We start from the raw sequence: 18,156 nt of genomic DNA, 5'->3' as shown, positions 1-18,156 counted from the left end.
ACAGTAGGTCTTTTTCTTTTTTATATTATTCTTTTAAAAAATTATACAATTAACATCCCTTTATAACACAAAATGTAATCACGGTAAATCTATATGTAGATGAAAATAAACATCTCCCACAATTCTTCTCCAAAACAATCAAGGTTAACATTTTGAGGATATGTCTCAAATTTTCCTTTGGTATACAATGAAATATAAATATTTATACGTTGTTATTAATAGTTTTTCAAAAAAGACATTAGAGTACATCATTATTTGCAACTTGCTCTACTTAGCATATCCTGGTCACATTTTCATATTTGTACATATAGATTTACAGTGTTTTGAATGATTGCAAGTACTCCATCATGTAGATGTACCAATATTTATTTAGGATAAATTACTAGGAGAGAAATATAGGGTCAAAGGGAACAAATATTTTTTAATTTTTAAAACAACCAAGACTATTTCCTTCTAAAAAGCAATTTATACATTCACCTATAGTTTATAAATGTCTATTTCTCCACACCCTTGGAAATCAACTTTCCTTATAATCTTTGTTGATTTGGTTAGTGGAAAATTAAATCTCATTGCTGAGCTATAATTATTTAAATAAAAGTAACATTGGACATATTTTCACAGATGTATCAGTCACTTGACTGGTCTTCTGTGACCTTCTTGTTCATATCATTTGCCCATTTTTCTATCAGGTTGCCCTTTTTTAAATCTTACTGACTCGTAAGGACTCTCTCAGTCTTGCAGATATTAACCTGTTGGTCATTTTTCATCATACAATAATGGTTGAGAACCTACTGTGTACCAAGCACTGACTAGATATTGGAATTGCACCGGTGAGCATCACAAAGAAGCCCCTTTCCCTGCTGGAGGGAATGGAGTAGATTGTAGAGACTGAAGAAAGTTTCCTAGCATGATAGAAGTATCTTGTTTCACAAATCAAAGGTATATATTTGTAGAACTATGTCCCTGCAGAATTAGAGAAATCATTTTCTTTCTAATTCTGGATATACGCTATCCTACTCTCAAAATGATTGTTTATACTAGAGCAACATGTGCAGAGAATGACCTTATGGCTACATGCCTGGGAGTTTGGGTTTCAATATCCAGGAAAGGTTCAAGGGAAGAGGACTTGAAGCTGCACAAAGAAAGTATTAGAAATGACATCCCTACATGATGCATGGGAAACCTGTGAAGCGTGGGCCTATCTATGAGGAGAATCATAAAACCTCTATCTATCTGCTGAGGGAAATTTCAAAGAAGTTTACCTCAATCCAGGATTCTGGGCATCTCCTGTGATGCAGAAATTCCCAAAGAGAAATCAATATAAAAACTGGTTTTAGATTGGTGATTGTGTTGACAGAAGTCAATTCAAAACTTTTCTGGAAAGACAGTTCCCCAACCCAGGCTACAGGATTTCCACAGCAGAAAATATCAGCTGAAGATAGTCCCACAACTCCCAAATTACAAAATACATGAAGACATAATCCACCATATGTATTAATTTCCACATAAATCAAATAGGAAGATTACTACCCTCCCCCAAAGTCTTGAGATAATAGAATAAATTTCAAACTAGAACTTTTTTGAATGCTGGATTATAGAATGTGTATATTCAAAGTGATTAAGGAGATAAGAGAAATAATTGATACCAGAGGAACAGAATAAGATATAATGAAAAAAGAAAGATAGAATTTAAATACAATTAAATACAATTTCTAAAATTAAAATACAATCACTGAAATGTAAAACTAATTGGATAGGTTAGAAAGCAGACTGGACCCAGGCAAGGACAGACTAAAAACTGGAAAATTAATCTAAAGCAATTACTCAGATAGAACACAAAGAGGTGGAGATTTTTAAAACATGAAATTAATAGGCATGCAGCCTGGAGAAGATCTAATAGGAGATCCAGAAGGAGAGAACAAAGAGAAAGGAAGAGATGACATTTTTGAACAAATAGTGGCTGAAAAGTTTCTAGAATAATAAAGGCCTAAATCCCCAGGTTGAAGAAGCAGTCTAGCAAAACAGAATCCACACCTAGACATATTATTTAAAAATAAACTGCAGAACAAACACCAAAGACAAAGGTAAAATATTTTTCAAAACAATCAGAGAAGAAAAGCCAATTACCTACAAAGGACAACGGCTAGACTTACAGCACACCTCTCCATAGCAACAACGGGAGCCAGAGAAACAGAATAACATCTTCAAGAAGCAGAGGGAAGTAACTTCAAACCCAGAGTTCATACACAGCTCACCTGTCATTAGAAATGGAGTCAAAATTAAGACATTTTTAATTACCAAGAGAGTTTAACAGTCATGGACCCTTGAGGAAAGGAGACTACGCTTCAAGAAGGATGTTGAACTCAGGCAGAAGTTAACTACAAGAAGTGATGACTATATAAGCAAATGTGTGGCTACATCTGAGTAGTTTTTTAATTCTTTTTTTTTTTTTTTTTTTTTTTTTTTTTGAGATGGAGTTTCACTCTTATTGCTCAGGCTGGATGCAGTGGCACCATCTCAGCTCACTGCAACCTCCGCCTCTAGGGTTCAAGCTATTCTCCTGCCTCAGCCTCCCAAGTAGCTGGGATTCTGGGCGGGGTTTCACCATGTTAGTCAGGCTGGTCTCAAGCTCCTGACCTCAGGTAATCCACCCGCCTCGGCCTCCCAAAGTGCTGGGATTACAGGTGTGAGCCACCGCACCCAGCCTTTAAAATTCTTAATAGCAAATGTGGAGGACTTAAAAACAAGTGGAATCAAAACATAAGACAACAATAACATAAAAGATGGGAGAGATGCTTAGGATTACAGTATTCTAAGATTCTTATACTGATCGGGAAGAAAATGATGAGGTCAACTTTACACCTTTTAAGTCAAGTATGCATACTAAATATTTAGGTTAACTACTAAGGAAAATAGGAAGGAAGGGAGGGAGGAAAAAAGGAAAGGAGAAAGGAAAAGGAAGGGAGAGAAAGAGAGAGAGGGAAGGAGTGAAGTATAACATCTTCACTAGTGGCAGTGGAGAGGGGAAGGACTAAAAGAAAACTTGATCAATCTAGGAAGACAGGAATAGGGGAAGGAGGTAAAAAAAATCCTATGGCATCATGTCTGGGGGACCTTGGGTAAACTACAGATTAAGGGAGAAGGGAGCATGAGTAATTCAGCAGGACTGGTTATTTAGACAAGCAGTCTAATTGGTGGCTCTAAGGAAAAGGAGCTCCTAGTGTTTGAGGGGGAGGAGGAATGTGGGAAGGAAGACTAGATCCTAGGTTGAGGCAAAATATCCAATGCTTTTTTTTTTCATCGTGATCACCTGAAGAACTTCAAAATCCTAAATCATGAGCCATATTCCGGACTTAATAAATCAGAATTTCAGATAGTAGGACCTAGGAGGTATATTTCTAAAATCTCTTCTGGTGCTTCTCAGGCACAAGAAGCAAGTCTGCTCCTGGGGAGGAAGAGGGAAGGAGTTGGTGAGATCTAAGCAGAGGCTCAAGTTCTCAGGGAAACGAGATGGGGTTCAACACAGGATCCTATTTCTGGCACAGAAACCAGTGATATACCAGAACCCCCCAGGTAGCAGATCAGCCAGATCTGCAAAGCTTGGCCTCAGCCCTGCTGGCTGGTAAGTGCTCAGGCCTCCCACATGCCAGCCTTGGTGTCTGATATGGTTAGGCATTGTGTCCCCACCCAAATCTTGCCTTGAATTGTAGCTCCCATAATCCCCATGTGTTGTGGGAGGGACTTGGTGGGAGATAATTGAATCATGGGGGCGGGTCTTTCCCATGCTATTCTTGTGATAGTGAATGAGTCTCATGAGATCTGACGGCTTTATAAAGGGGAGTTTCACTGCACAAGTTATCTTCTCTTGTCTGCCACCATGTGAGATGTGCCTTTCACCTTCTGCCGTGATTGTGAGGTCTCCTCAGTCACGTGGAGCTGTGAGTTCATTAAGCCTCTTTATTTGGTAAATTGCCCAGTCTCGAGTTTTGTCTTTATCAGCAGTGTGAAAACAGACTAATACAATGCCATGACTGATTCAAGGTCCTGGGCGTCCCCTACACTGCCAGGCTTGGACAGCACTGGCCAAGGGACTGAGGTGGGTGTCCGGGTCAGAGGTCTTTTGGACCTGGACTGGAGGGCTGCAACACCATCCATCTTTTGGCCTAGCCCAGGTTTTCTCTCCTCCCCACAGGCTCAGGTGGCTGAGGTTCTAGCATGCCCATGCCCAGGTCCACATTATAACAGTATACTCTTGGCATGGCCTAAGGCCTGGTTCTCAGCCCTAGCTGTTCATCAGGAAGCTCCTGGAGAAGCTGTCAAACATAGACATTCCTGGTTCCTACCCTGTGAGATTTTGATTTGTGAGGTCTGGAATAGAGCTTAAGCACCTGTGTATGTTTAACTCCCCAGGTGAGTCTAATGTATAACCAGGGCTGGAAATCTAAATCTGTGGTTCTCAATCCTGGATGCACATTAAAATCACCAAGGTGGGGCTGGGAGCAGATTTTTAAAAAATACTAATACTTGCCATCTGCATCATAAACAGTCTAATTCTCTTGGTCTGGCAGTGGGCCTGGGTATGTTTTTTAGTTTGTCCAGTTGGTTGGTTTGGGTTGGTTTTAGCTGCCCAGGTGATTCTAATGCACAGTCCGGGTTGAAGACTCCTGGTCCAGAGGATTTTGTTCAAGGAAGTTAACTTGTATTTGAGTGAGTGCAGGGGCAAGGCCAGCCCTGGAGAAGATCCGACATACTGAAGGGCTATTGGTGGGCCAGGTAGACAGCAGCGCCCTGGGGCAGTGTGGGAAGGGCCAGGCAGAGACAAGCCAACAGCCTCACCAGAAGGCTTTCTGGCCAAAGCAATTTGCTGACACAGGTGTGACTTTTTAAAATCTATTATCTTGGGGGCCAAGATGACTGACTAGAGGCAGCAGCGCTCAGCAGCTCCCATCCAAAATAAGCCATAATAAGTGTGTGAATCCTTCATCAGCAACCAAGGTATCCAGGTTCTGTCATCAAAATTGACTAGAAGGCTAGCGTGACCCACAGAGAGAAAGAAGAGCAGTGTGATGCGGCTCCTCCCCTGAGAGCCACACAGGGAAGGGGAACCCTTGGGCCCCTCACTCACCGCCTCCCACCTCCAGCCAAGGCAGTCAGTGAGTGAGCAGTCTACCCAGCAGGTGAAACTGCTTTTCTCACAGAACTGTGCAACTCACGGATCGGAAGTTCTCACTCACGAACCCACGCTCCGGGGCCTAGCATCCCAACCCTGGAACATGCAGATTCTTACGGCCTCTCAGCTGGAATCTGCTTAAGCCTACCAAACTCCCTGAGGGAGGAGTGACCAGCATGGCTGCGGGCTGCGGCTGCCTGCTGTCTAAGTCTTTTGAGCTCTTTAGGGGCGGGGCAGCAGCCAGCACTGGGACTCACAACTGCCTAACACGCTAAGCTTCCTGGGCAGGGGAATGGCGGCACCCATCTCTACACCTCCAGGCTGCACTTTCCCCTGCTGGAGCCAGGGAGGCGGAATGGTTTGGCCCTAAGACTTATCCCCACAGCCCAACACACCACCTGTGGCAGTCTGCAGCCAGAGTGCCTCTTCAGGTCTAACCCATCCTTCCTCATTGAGCGGGGCTTCCCTGCAGAATCTCCAATAACGCCATCCAGAGGCTCAGGGACAGAATCTGAATCTCTCTGGGCCTGAGCCCCTAGAGGGAGAAGTGGCCCCATCTCTGCAGACCGGTAGACTTAGCCTCTCCGGAATCCTGGTAGTTCTGAGGAATCTGGGAAGCCCACACGAGTGGGTTTCCCGAAGCGAAGCCCACCTTCTCCACCAAGGGAGAAAGTGCTTCATTAAATGGGTCCTGCTCCCCATGCCACCCAACTGGGTGAGACCCTCCAACAGGGGTTGTCAGATACCCTATACAGGAGTGGTACTACTGGCATCAGGTTGGTGCCCCTCAAGGTCAGAGGTCCCAGAAGAAGGAGAAGGCACTCATCTTCCATATTCTTCAGCCTCCTTGAGTGACATCTCCAGGCACAGGAGCGAATCAGATGAATAGCGCCTGACCTGAACCCCCAGCAAAGTGCAGCAGCCCTACAGAAGAGGGACCTGACTATTGAAAGAAAAACAAACAAGCAGAAAGTGACAACAACAGCATCAACAACAACAACAACAAAAGGCCCCCACAAAAACCCCATCCAAGGGTCAGTATCCTCAAAGACTGAAACTAGACAAACTCACGAAGACAAGAAAGAATCAATGAGAAAATGCTGAAAACCCAAAAGGCCAGAGTGCCTCTTCTCCTCCAAATGATTGCAGTGTCTCTCCATCAAGGGCGCATAACTAGGCAAAGGATCAGATGGACGAATTGACAGAAGCAGGCTTCAGAAGATGGGTAATAAATACAACAATGAGCTAAAGGAGCGTGTTCTAACCCAATGCAAAGAAGCTAAGAACCTTGATAAAAGAGTAGAGGAATTGCTAACTAGAATAACCAGTCTATTAGAGAGAAACGTAAATGACCTGATGGAGCCAAAAAACACAGCACAAGAACTTCGTTAAGTATCGACAGCTGAATTGACTAAGTGGAAGAAAGGATATCAAAGTTTGAAGACCACCTTACTGAAATAAGACATGCAGACAAGAATAGAGAAAAAAGAATGAAAAGGAATGAACAAAGCCTCCAAGAAATATGGGACTTTATAAAAAGACTGACCCTATGCTTGACTGGAGTACCAGAAGGAGATGGGGAGAATGGAAACAAGCTGGAAAACACACTTCAGGATGTTATCCAGGAGAACTTCCCCAACCTAACAAGAGAGGCCAACGTGCAAATTCAGGAAATACAGAGAACACCGTTACAGAAAACATACAGAGATCAATCCCAAGACACATAATCATGAGATTCTCCAAGGTAAAAATGAAGGAAAAACTGTTAAGGACAGCCAGAGAGAAAGGCCAGGTCATATACAAAGGGAAGCCCATCAGACTAACAGCAGACCTGTCAGTAGAAACTCTACAAGCCAGAGAGATTGGGGCCAATATTCAACATTCTTAAAGAAAATAATTTTCAACTCAGAATTTCATATCCAGCCAAACTAAGCTTCATAAGCAAAGAAGAAATAAAATCCTTTACAGACAAGCAAATGCTGAAGGATTTTGTTACCACCAGCCCTGCCTTGCAAGAGCTCCTGAAAGAAGCACTAAATGTGGAAAGGAAAAACCATTACCAGCCACTGCAAAAACCACACCAAAATATAAAGACCAATGACACTACAAAGAAACTGCATCAACTAGTGTGCAAAATTGCCAAATAGCATTGTGATGACAGGATCAAATTCACACATAACAATACGAACCTTAAATGTAAATGGGCTAAATGCCCCAATTAAAAGACACAGACTGGCAAATTGAATAAGGAGTCAAGACCCATCAGTGTGCTGTATTCAGGAGACCTATCTTACATGCAAAGACACACACCAGCTCAAAATAAGGGGATGGAGGAAAATTTACCAAGCAAATGGAAAGCAAAAAAAAAGTAGGGGTTGCAATCCTAGCCTCTGACAAAACAGACTTTAAACCAACAAAGTTCAAAAGAGACAAAGAAGGGCACTACATAATGGTAAAGAGAGCAATTTGACAAGAAGAGCTAACTATCCTAAATATATATGCACCCATTACAGGAGCACCCAGTTTCATAAAACAAGTTCTTAGAGACGTACAAAGAGACTGAGACTCCCACACAATAATACTGGGAGACTTTAACACTCCAGTGTCGATATTAGACAGATCAACTGGACAGAAAATTAACAAGGATATTTAGGACTTGAACTCAGCTCTGGGTCAAGTGGACCTAGTAGACGTCTACAGAACTCTCTACCCCAAATCAACAGAATATACATTCTTCTCAGTGCCATATGGCACTCATTCTAAAATTGACCACATAATTGGAAGTAAAACACTCCTTAGCAAATGCGAAAGAACAGAAACCATAACAAACAATCTCTCGGACCATGGTGCAATCAAATTAGAACACAGGATTAAGAAACTCACTCAAAACTACACAATTTCATGGAAATTGAACAACCTGCTCCTGAATGACTCCTGGGTGAATAATGAAATTAAGGAAGAAATCAAGAAATTCTCTGAAACCAATGAGAACAAAAAGACAACATACCAGAATCTCTGGGACACAGCTAAAGCAGGGTTAAGAGGGACATTTATAGCACTAAATGCCTACATCAGAAAACTAGAAAGATCTGAAATCAATACCCTAACATCACAATTAAGAGAGCTACAGAGGCAAGAGCAAACTAAACCAAAAGCTAGCAGAAGACAAGAAATAACTAAGATCAGAGAATAACTGAAGAATAGAGACATGAAAAAACCCTAAAAAAAAGTAAACAAATCCAGGAACTGATTTTTTGAAAAAATTAACAAAATAGATAGGCCACAAGCTAGACTAATAAAGAAGAAGAGAGAGAAGAATCAAATAGACACAATAAAAAATGATAAATGGATATCACCGCTAACCCCACAGAAATACAAACTACCGTCAGAGAATACTATACACACCTCTATGCAAATAAACTAGAACATCTAGAAGAAATAGATAAATTTCTGTACGCATACACCCTACCAAGACTAAACCAGGAAGAAGTCAAATCCCTGAATAGACCAATAACAAGCTCTGAAATTGAGGCAGTAATTAATAGCCTACCAACCCAAAAAAAGCCCAAGATCAGATGGATTCACAGCTGAATTTTACTGGAAATACAAAGAGGAGATGATACCATTCCTCCTGAAACTATTCCAAACAATTGAAAAGGAGGGACTCCTCCCTAACTCATTTTATGAAGCCAGCATCATCCTGATACCAAACCAGGAAAAGACACAACAAAAAAAGAAAACTTCAGGCCAATATCCCTGATGAATATCGATGCAAAAATCCTCAGTAAGATATTGGCAAACCAAATCCAGTAGCACATCAAAAAACTTATCCACCCCAATCAAGTTGGCTTCATCCCTAGGATGCAAGGCTGGTTCAATATATGCAAATCAATAAATGTAATCCATCACATAAACAGAACCAAAGACAAAACCACATGATTATCTGAATAGATGCAGAAAAGACCTTTGATAAGATTCAACATCACTTCATGTTAAAAACTCTCAGTAAACTAGGTATTGATGGAACATATCTCAAAATAATAAGGGCTATTTATGACAAACCCACAGCCAATATCATATTGACTGGGCAAAAGCTAGAAGCATTCCCTTTGAAAACCGGTACAAGACAAGGATGTCCTCTCTCAACACTCCTATTCAACACAGTATTGGAAGTTCTGGCCAGTGCTATCAGGCAAGAGAAAGAAATAAAGGGTATTCAAACAGGAAGAGAGGAAGTCAAGTTGTCTCCGTTTGCAGATGGCATGATTTATATTTAGAAAACCCCATCATCTCAGCCCAAAAGCTTCTTGAACTGATAAGCAACTTCAGCAAAATCTCAGGATACAAAATCAATGTGCAAAAGTCACAAGCATTCCTTTACACCAACAATAGGTAAACAGAGAGCCAAATCATGAATGAACTCCCATTCACAATCACTACAAAGATAATAAAATATCTAGGAATACAGCTAACAAGGGATACGAAGAACTTCTTCAAGGAGAACTACAAACTACTGCTCAAGGAAATAAGAGAGGACACAAACAAATGGAAAAACATTCCATGCTCATGGATAGGAAGAATCAATATCGTGAAAATGGCCATACTGCTCAAAGTAATTTATAGATTCAATGCTATTCCCATCAAACTACTATTGACATTCTTCACAGAATTAGAAAAAAACTACTTTAAATTTTATATGGAATCAAAGAAGACCCTGTATAGCCAAGACAATCCTAAACAGAAAGAACAACGTTGGAGGCATCATGCTACCTGAGTTCAAACTATACTACAAGGCTACAGTAACCAAAACAGCGTGGTACTGGGACCAAAACAGACATATAGACCAAGGGACCAGAACAGAGACTTCAGAAATAACACCACACATATACAACCATCTGATCTTTGACAAACCTGACAAAAACGAGCAATGGGAAAGGATCTCCTATTCAGTAAATGGTGCTGGGAAAACTGGCTAGCCATATGGAGAAAACTGAAACTGGACTCCTTCCTTACACCTTATACAAAAATTAACTCAAGATGGATTAAAGACTTAAATATAAAACCCAAAACCATAAAAACCCTAAAAGAAAACCTAGGCAATACCATTCAGGACATAGGCATGGGCAAAAACGCCAAAAGCAATTGCAACAAAAGCCATAATTGACAAATAGGATCTAATTAAACTAAAGAGCTTCTGCACAGCAAAAGAAACTATCATCAGAGTGAACAGGCAACCTACAGAATGGGAGAAAATCTTTGCAATCTACCCATCTGACAAAGGTCTAATATCCAGAATTTACGAGGAACTTAAACATATTTACAAGAAAAAAACAAAACAACCCCGTCAAAAAGTGGACAAAGGATATGAACAGACACTTCTCAAAATAAGACATTTATGTAGCCCACAAACATGAAAAAAATCTCATCATCACTCGTCATTAGAGAAATGCAAATCAAAACCACAATAAGATACCATCTCATGCCAGTTAGAATGGCGATTATTAAAAAGTCAGGGAACAATAGATGCTGGTGAGGCTGTGGAGAAATAGGAATGCTTTTACACTATTGGCCGGAATGTATATTAGTTCAGCCATTATGGAAGACAGTATGGTGATTCCTTAAGGATCTAGAACAAGAAATACCATTTGAGCCAGCAACCCCATTATTGGATATATACCCAGAGGAATAGAAATCATTCTACTATAAAGACACATGCACATGTATGTTTATTGCAGCACTATTTACAATAGCAAAGACATGGAACCAACCCAAATGCCCATCAATGATAGGCTGGATGAATAAAATGTGGTACATATACACCATGGAATACTATGCAGTCATAAAAAGGAATAAGATCATTTTCTTTGCAGGGATTTGGATAAAGCTAGAAGTCTTCATCCTCAGCAAACTAACACAGGAACAGAAAACCAAGTACTGCATATTCTCACTCATAAGTGGGAGTCGAACCTTGAGAACACATGGACACAGAGAGGGCAACATCACACACCAGGGCCTGTTGGGGGGTGGGGGTTGAAGGGAGAGAACTTAGAGGACAGATCAATAGGTGCAACAAACCACCATGGCACACGTATACCTCTGTAACAAACCTGCAAGTTCTGCACTGATTTTTTTTTTAGAAGAAATAAAGGAAAAAAAATCTATTATCTTGTTGCTCTTGTGGCAGTAGCCAAATCCCAGGTACAACAGGCCTGGAGACTGCAGAAGGCATAAAAACAGGGAAGAGACATGGCTTTCAGGGGCTCCTTTACCAGAGGCCCTCTTACCTTACTTCATGGCCCCTGCTTCATGGCTTAGTAGAGTAATGCCAGGAAGATATGCAGACCTGGGTGAAGGCACACACATGCTGGCTTTGCTCCCAAGAAAGTTTTCTACAGCCTGTTCCTTTTAGCTGGTTTGATAATTCAGCTGCCTGAGAATCTAGGCCATGAATGTATTCTCAATGGTATATTCAAGCTGTGAAATTTTAGGAGTAGATAGATTTTTACAGTTTTAAGGAAAATCAATCAGCAGGCCAAAACACCAGCTTGTTGAATGGGGCTTGCTTTTTTAAAAAAAATCAAATTTAAGTTGGGATAATCTATCCATTGATGTTGCATTAATAGTTCACTTACCTAGTCATTCAACAAATGTTTTTCAAGTACCAGGCTTGGTGCCTGAGCTGGCTATAAAGTGCTAAATCAGACATCTCCCTGACCACACGGAGCTTATTGTCTAATATAAGGTGAACTATAGTCCTCAGGCCAAATATGGTACTCTGCCTGTTTTTTTTTAAATAAAGTTTTATTGAAACACACCATGATCATTTGTTTATGCATTGTCTATGACCACTCTCAGACTACAATGGTGAAGTTGAGGAATTGAGTGGTTGCAACAGAGACTGTGTAGCCTGCAAAACCTTAAGTATTTACCACTGGGCTCTTTACAGAAGCAGTTTGCTGACCTTTGGTCTAGTGGATAGTTGAACTCTGCTTTCCCATCACAGTGATCCACTTGTTTTTTAAAAATTGACTTATACAGGGTTTTTGGTTGAAAGGAAAGAATCCACTTAATGGGCTCAAGGAAAAAGGAGGATTATGATAAAATATTCCCCCAATAGAATCCATAAACAAGAAACTAAATACAGGCATTACTCCTAAAATATAAGTTTTGTCACACAAATTGCCATAACTCAGTTCTATTAATTAAAGAAAATAATCTGCATTACTGAGGTCACCACTGGTTATAACAAGATCTTGACTAGGAACTAATAATACGTTTAGAAGCTAGCACCAATTGAAAAAAACAAAAAAACAAAAAACTGTTGCCTGAGCAATGCAAAGGCTTTGTTTGGGTAGCTTTGACCTTATTTATCTTAACCATGGGTTATAACAATAAAGGAGAAAAGCACTTGTAAAAATATCACGTTAGTGATAGGAAAAGAAGGGACAAGATTTTTAAGCAAAAGTTGCTAAATGCTGGATTTGATCTGTGATGTTTAGATTTTACTCTACAACTATAAAAAGCATTCTTATTATTGAAATGATTACAGAAAAAGCCACTATTTTGTTGGGAACCTGAAATTCTTCAGCTCCCACTTTTTTTTTTTTTTTTTTTACCTTCTTAAAACAATAATTGTTTTAAAGGCATTTTTTTTTTAATGTGAGGTTTCTGAGGAATGTAGAATTGACTGTCCAGTGAGACAGAAGATAAGAAATAGGTCTGGAGCAGAACTGAGGTCATTCTCACTGCTTCCCCAGCAGTACGTGGGCCCTGGTGCTTCCATCTCTGCCTTTTCTCTTCTTCCTCTCTCTTGCCTGGCTTCCACTGTGTAAACCTAAACAACCTGGATTGTCAAGCCCCAGTCTACACGTCTCCAGAGCCTACCATCACCAGGAAATCCTTTGTACAAATTCTTAATGAGACTGGTGTAGGGGCCAAGGGAAATTTTCCTCTTTACCCTCCAAAGGTTCACTGAAAATCAGCTGACCAAAGGCAGATTAGTAGGAGAAAAGGCATACAAATTTCTTAATGTGCACAGGGGTGAATCAGAGTGAGTCCCCACAATCCAATGGGGTACAGATGGTTCTATGCCCTTCTTGGTAGGGGAAAAGAAGATGGGAAAGTGTGGATGATTTTAGTGGAGTTGTAAATGATCTTTAGGGGAATTCAATGGGTTTAAAGAACATATAATGGCCTGGGACAAAGTTTGTTGGGTCTGCAGAGCAGACCATGGTTTGTGACAGAAGTCTGTCCAGGTGTGTTGACAGACTTCAGTCTTTCTTCCTGTCATATGAGTTCAGTTGATGAAAACTCAGGGAAGGTACCAGAGGTAATTGATTTTTTCTTTGGTGGTTTGGACTTCAGGCAGATAAGGGAGCTTCAGAGAACAGCTGCATCCTGTGCTTTGGGAGAAACAGAGGATTGGGGTAGAGGAGGTCAGACAGACCTTGAGAATTCTTCAGTTCAGCATGTCAACGTGCCATATTCTGGGGTTTCAGTTTCTGAGCCCAAACACTGACCTAACTCAATTTATAGTTTGATACTTTTGCAGAGCCTACTAAAACCCTGACTTTTACACTGCCACCAAGACAAAAGACTACATTCCCAGTTTCCCTTGAATCTCAGTGTAACCCTGGGGCTAAATCTTATGAAGTAAAATACAAGCAAAGGTGTTATGTGAACCTTCCAGGAAGTGTCCTTGGAGGGTGGATATAATGATGTGATGGCTGGAGCTCTGACTGCCATGTTGGATGTGAGCACGAGGGCCACACCCTTGAGATAGCACAGTATGAGCTGGAAGGAGCCTGGATCATTGATGACCATTGGAGACCTCACAACAGCCCTAAACTGCCTATATCGAGGTTTCTTTTATGTGAGTGAAATACATGCCCACCTTGTTTAAACAGATTATTTAGGGGGTTTCTGTTACCTGCAATGGGGCCTAAACCTGACAGTTTCCTCTGATCCAATAAGCTGTGACCAGAGAGGTAGGGCCTGAGGGATACTGCCCACAGAGTGAATCTTCCAGGTCTGAGTAGATTTCCCAGGAAAGGAGTCCTGGGCAGAGCAGAAAGACCCTGTGGAGTTTCAATCACAAAGGTTGAGTTCCATTGCCAGATGACTTGGATCTGCAAGGAAGAGAAATACTGGGATACATGAAAAATTGGGTCCTGGACTCCTACCATAGAACACACACCAGGATAAAAAAATTATAATTCAAGGGGAACAGTCTCTGGCAGGTGGAATTGTGGGAATCATGGCTGCAGGCCAGGTTGACAGGTGCCCTGAGTAGATGGAAGTCAATTGTTCTGCTAATAATTGAAGAAACATTGGTTATATTTATAAGAGATCTGGTTAACGCATTCCCTTTGGCTACTTAGGGCTGTGATTTATAGGCAGCAAAGTCACTTAGGATAATAAAACCCCCAGGCCTGGTGGAAAACTGCTGAGATTTTTCAAGAAGAAAGGGACCACTTAAATATCTCAATTGGCTTTTCTTGAATGAATGATATCCTGAGGAAGCAGGTTTCAAATGTGCCTCCATCATTCACACCCTTAAGAAGAAAAATGAGAGAAATTTAAAAAATGCTACATTTATTTCAAATATTTGACAAGTTATGTAAGTCCTGGAACAGGTTTCTAAGAACTACAACTCCCAGTGGACACATGTTCCACCAACCTTTTCTTCCTTTTTTCCAAAAGCTTTTAATTGATTGAGAAAAACTGGTTCAAATATCAGTTGATTTGAATGCATTATTCAATAAAAAGAAGAATATATGTCATTTTTAAAAATAGCCTTTCTTCTATACAACTGTGTCCAACTGCGCTATGGCCTTTCTGTTTAACATTTTTTCTTCCTAAGCAAATAAAATCCCAAAAGTTGAAAAAAAAATCCTAGAAGTTTGTGCATAACCTTTGCCTGCAGAAGAAACACGCACTGGCACTGACAGGGCTCAAAGCAGCCTCGATCCTCTGGGTCACAGACACAGCAGGCAGACACTCAGCCACAAAGGCCAGACACTTGAAAGCAGAGATTTAAGAAGGAAATCAGTTGTTCTTCATGTTCAGAAAAAAATAAAAGATGTTCTGAAACAGAAAACAAGAAAGAAAAAATAAAGCAGTCTATTCTCAGGCAGTAGCACCGATTACCCAGGAAGACCTCAACTTATATAAACATTGAAATCTTTGAAGTAAATGAAGATCAGCTGTGATGGTTAATTTTATGTGTCAAATGGACTGAGCTAAGGGTGCCCAGCTGGCTGGCAACACATTATTTCTGGGTGTATATATGAGGATATCTTCGGAAGAGAGAAGCATTTGAATCAGTAAGTTAAAAGATTGTCTTCACCAATGTGAGTGGACATCATCCAATCTGTTGAGGGCTTGAATAGAAGAAAAAGGTGAGGAAGGACAAATTTGCTCTCTGCTTGAGCTAGGACATCTGTCTTCTCCTGCCCCTGGATTTCAGCACTGTGGCCTTCAGACTTACTCCACTGGCTCCTCTGGGTCTCAGGCATTCAGGCTTAGACTAGAACTACACCAGCGCTTCCGGCCTCCAGCGTGCAGACAGCACATCATGGGATTTCTCAGCCTCCAGAATTGTGTGAGCCAACCCTCATAAGAAATTTCTTTCTATGTATCTACATATGTCCTACTGGTTCTGTTTCTCTGGAGAACCCTGACTAATACACCAGTCAAATGAGAAAGGCAAAGCCTATTTCTTTAGATTTTACTATAGCAAGGGAGTCAGCCCATCACACTTACACACTTACATTTGGCAGAGATTCAAAGGTAGGCAGAGGGGTGAGAAAGCTTCACAACAGAAAAAAGAGAAGACTTCATATATGTCCTGATAGGCCTGGGGACACTGTAGGCGAGTTAACTAGAAGCAGAACATCCTATGCGGCTGGTCCTAAGTTAGAAGTGGGGGCAAATATTTTTTTTTCTCTGATTTGTTCTAAATTAGAGGTAGGGGCAAAAATTAGGGATGCTGTCAGTTATTAATCAAGTCCTGGCCATTTTGTGCAAATTGTTACAGAAGTTATTGTTTATCTTTCTGGATTATTTCTAGAGATAGCAATCTGGCTTCCTGCAAGTCTGATATACTCACATAGGAGGCTGGCTTCCTGTGTTGTTTATTGTAGATAAGGGAATTGGTTTCCTGGGCAGGTTGCTGCAGCTCGTGGGCCAGAGTTCTATTTTTATATGTGGTCTAGCCATTGTCCATTTGTACACTCAGTCTCTTGTCTTTCAGATAAAGACAGCTGTCTTGGAGCAGCTGACCGATAGCCAGCAAGGTGGTTCCAGTATTTCTAAAGAGCTACTTTGGGAGACAGCTAATTCTTCTAGGCCAGCTTGCCCAGAAGTGCCTAAGGACACACTTGCCTGAGTGAGCACATCCCTCTGAGCTCCATGCACCAAGTTAGTGAGGAAGGAAGGGAAGGATAATGGTGATGCTAGCAGCGGGGGCCTAGAAGGAGAGGAGGGAAGGAGTGCTCAGTGGTTCTCAGCCCTGGCTCTCAGAACTTCGTGGACAGCTTTAAGTAAACACTGATGCAGCAGCTCCGCCTCACCCACCAAAGGTTCTAATTTCATAAAGCAGTGCTGGGCGTCGACATTGTTTAAAAACTTCCCAGGTGATTCTAAGGTGCAGCCCAGGTTGGCAGCTACTGACCGAAATGAATAATATTTCAGAGACACTGCGAACAAATACTTAGCAATTAGTGAAAATGAAATCAGGGCATGCAGCCACAACCACTTTCTCAAGAAGCCTCCAATCTTGCACTCTTGCAGCGTTGCACTTTAGAAATATAAAATGCAGAGTGAAGCTGAACTAGAGTAGCAAATACGCAAAGGTCATAGAAGTTGAGCCACCACACGCAATGAAAATGCCACAGGATCTAAACCACAGGCACAGTGAACAAAGGAGTACACTTAAAGCTGCCTCAAAATGACAGAAATTCTACCTATTCTGAACCGTGGCCTTCATTTTTATTTTTAACTATTAAAAAATTATTTCCTTCTTTTAAAAATGCAATTTTATCATAACCTTTTATTTTTCACAGATTATGTATGATACATATGTGTGTTTCCAGTCTGTCTAAACTTATACATTTCTCAAATACTTAGAATTCAGAAGAGTTGCACTTGGGGTGTATAAACTCCAAAATCTCAAAAGAAGCACACACACTATATATATACCTGGTATCCATCTTTTATTTCTAGTCATTTCTAAATTTTTGAATGTACCAATGTATCTGAATCTGATACAACACCACCCCCTGGTGGAAGTCTATAGAAAAGAGCCCACATTTGATTTTCCTTGAGAATGTTAATACTGCAAGAAATGATTCTGATTGCATAAAACACTGGTGGGCTCTTCTCTCGCTGTCTACCAGCAGAATGTTCTCTGCAAACAAAATTATATGCAAGTTCTGAATGAACACAACAGCAAAGCTGTAGCTGTGCTGAGAGCTCCTTCTTTCCCACACTTTCTTCATTGGCAACCCTATATCTCACTCAGGATGTCCAAAATAGAATTTACTGTATCATTTAACAGAAGTCATCTTCCCCAAAAATTAAAATTAAAGCCATTTCTCCTCAAGCCTTTTTTTTTTTTTTTTTTTTTTTTTTTTGAGACGGAGTCTTCCTCTGTCACCCAGGCTGGAGTGTAATGGTGTGTCTCAGTTCACTGAAACCTCCATCTCCCGGGCTCAAGCGATTCTCCTACCTCAGCCTCCTGAGTAGCTGGGATTACAGGCACCCGCCATCATGCACAGCTAATTTTTGTATTTTTGTAGAGATGAGCTTTCACCATGCTGGCCAAGGTGGTCTTGAACTCCTGAACTCAGGTGATCCACCCACCTCGGCCTCCCAAAGTACTGGGATTGGAGGTGTGAGCCACCGTGCCCAGCCTCCTCAAGCCTCTTTACCTCAATACCAGCACGTCCTTTTCCATCCACCCAAGCTCTCTAGAGGATTCACAT

The 18,156-nt window shown here is 41.0% G+C and overlaps 1 protein-coding gene across 1 annotated transcript in view; it reads left to right on the top strand.

The window, feature by feature from the left end:
- GTF3C6 (general transcription factor IIIC subunit 6) overlaps nt 1–18,156 on the top strand; it is a 1,097,326-nt gene that overhangs the window by 472,045 nt on the left and 607,125 nt on the right. The gene's annotated exons all lie outside the window — the stretch shown is intronic.

This window comes from Macaca thibetana, chromosome 4 (genome assembly GCF_024542745.1).
Source record: "Macaca thibetana thibetana isolate TM-01 chromosome 4, ASM2454274v1, whole genome shotgun sequence".
NCBI lineage: Eukaryota > Metazoa > Chordata > Mammalia > Primates > Cercopithecidae > Macaca > Macaca thibetana.
Note: the sequence above shows the minus strand (reverse complement) of the source record. Positions and strands in the feature narration are given on the sequence as shown.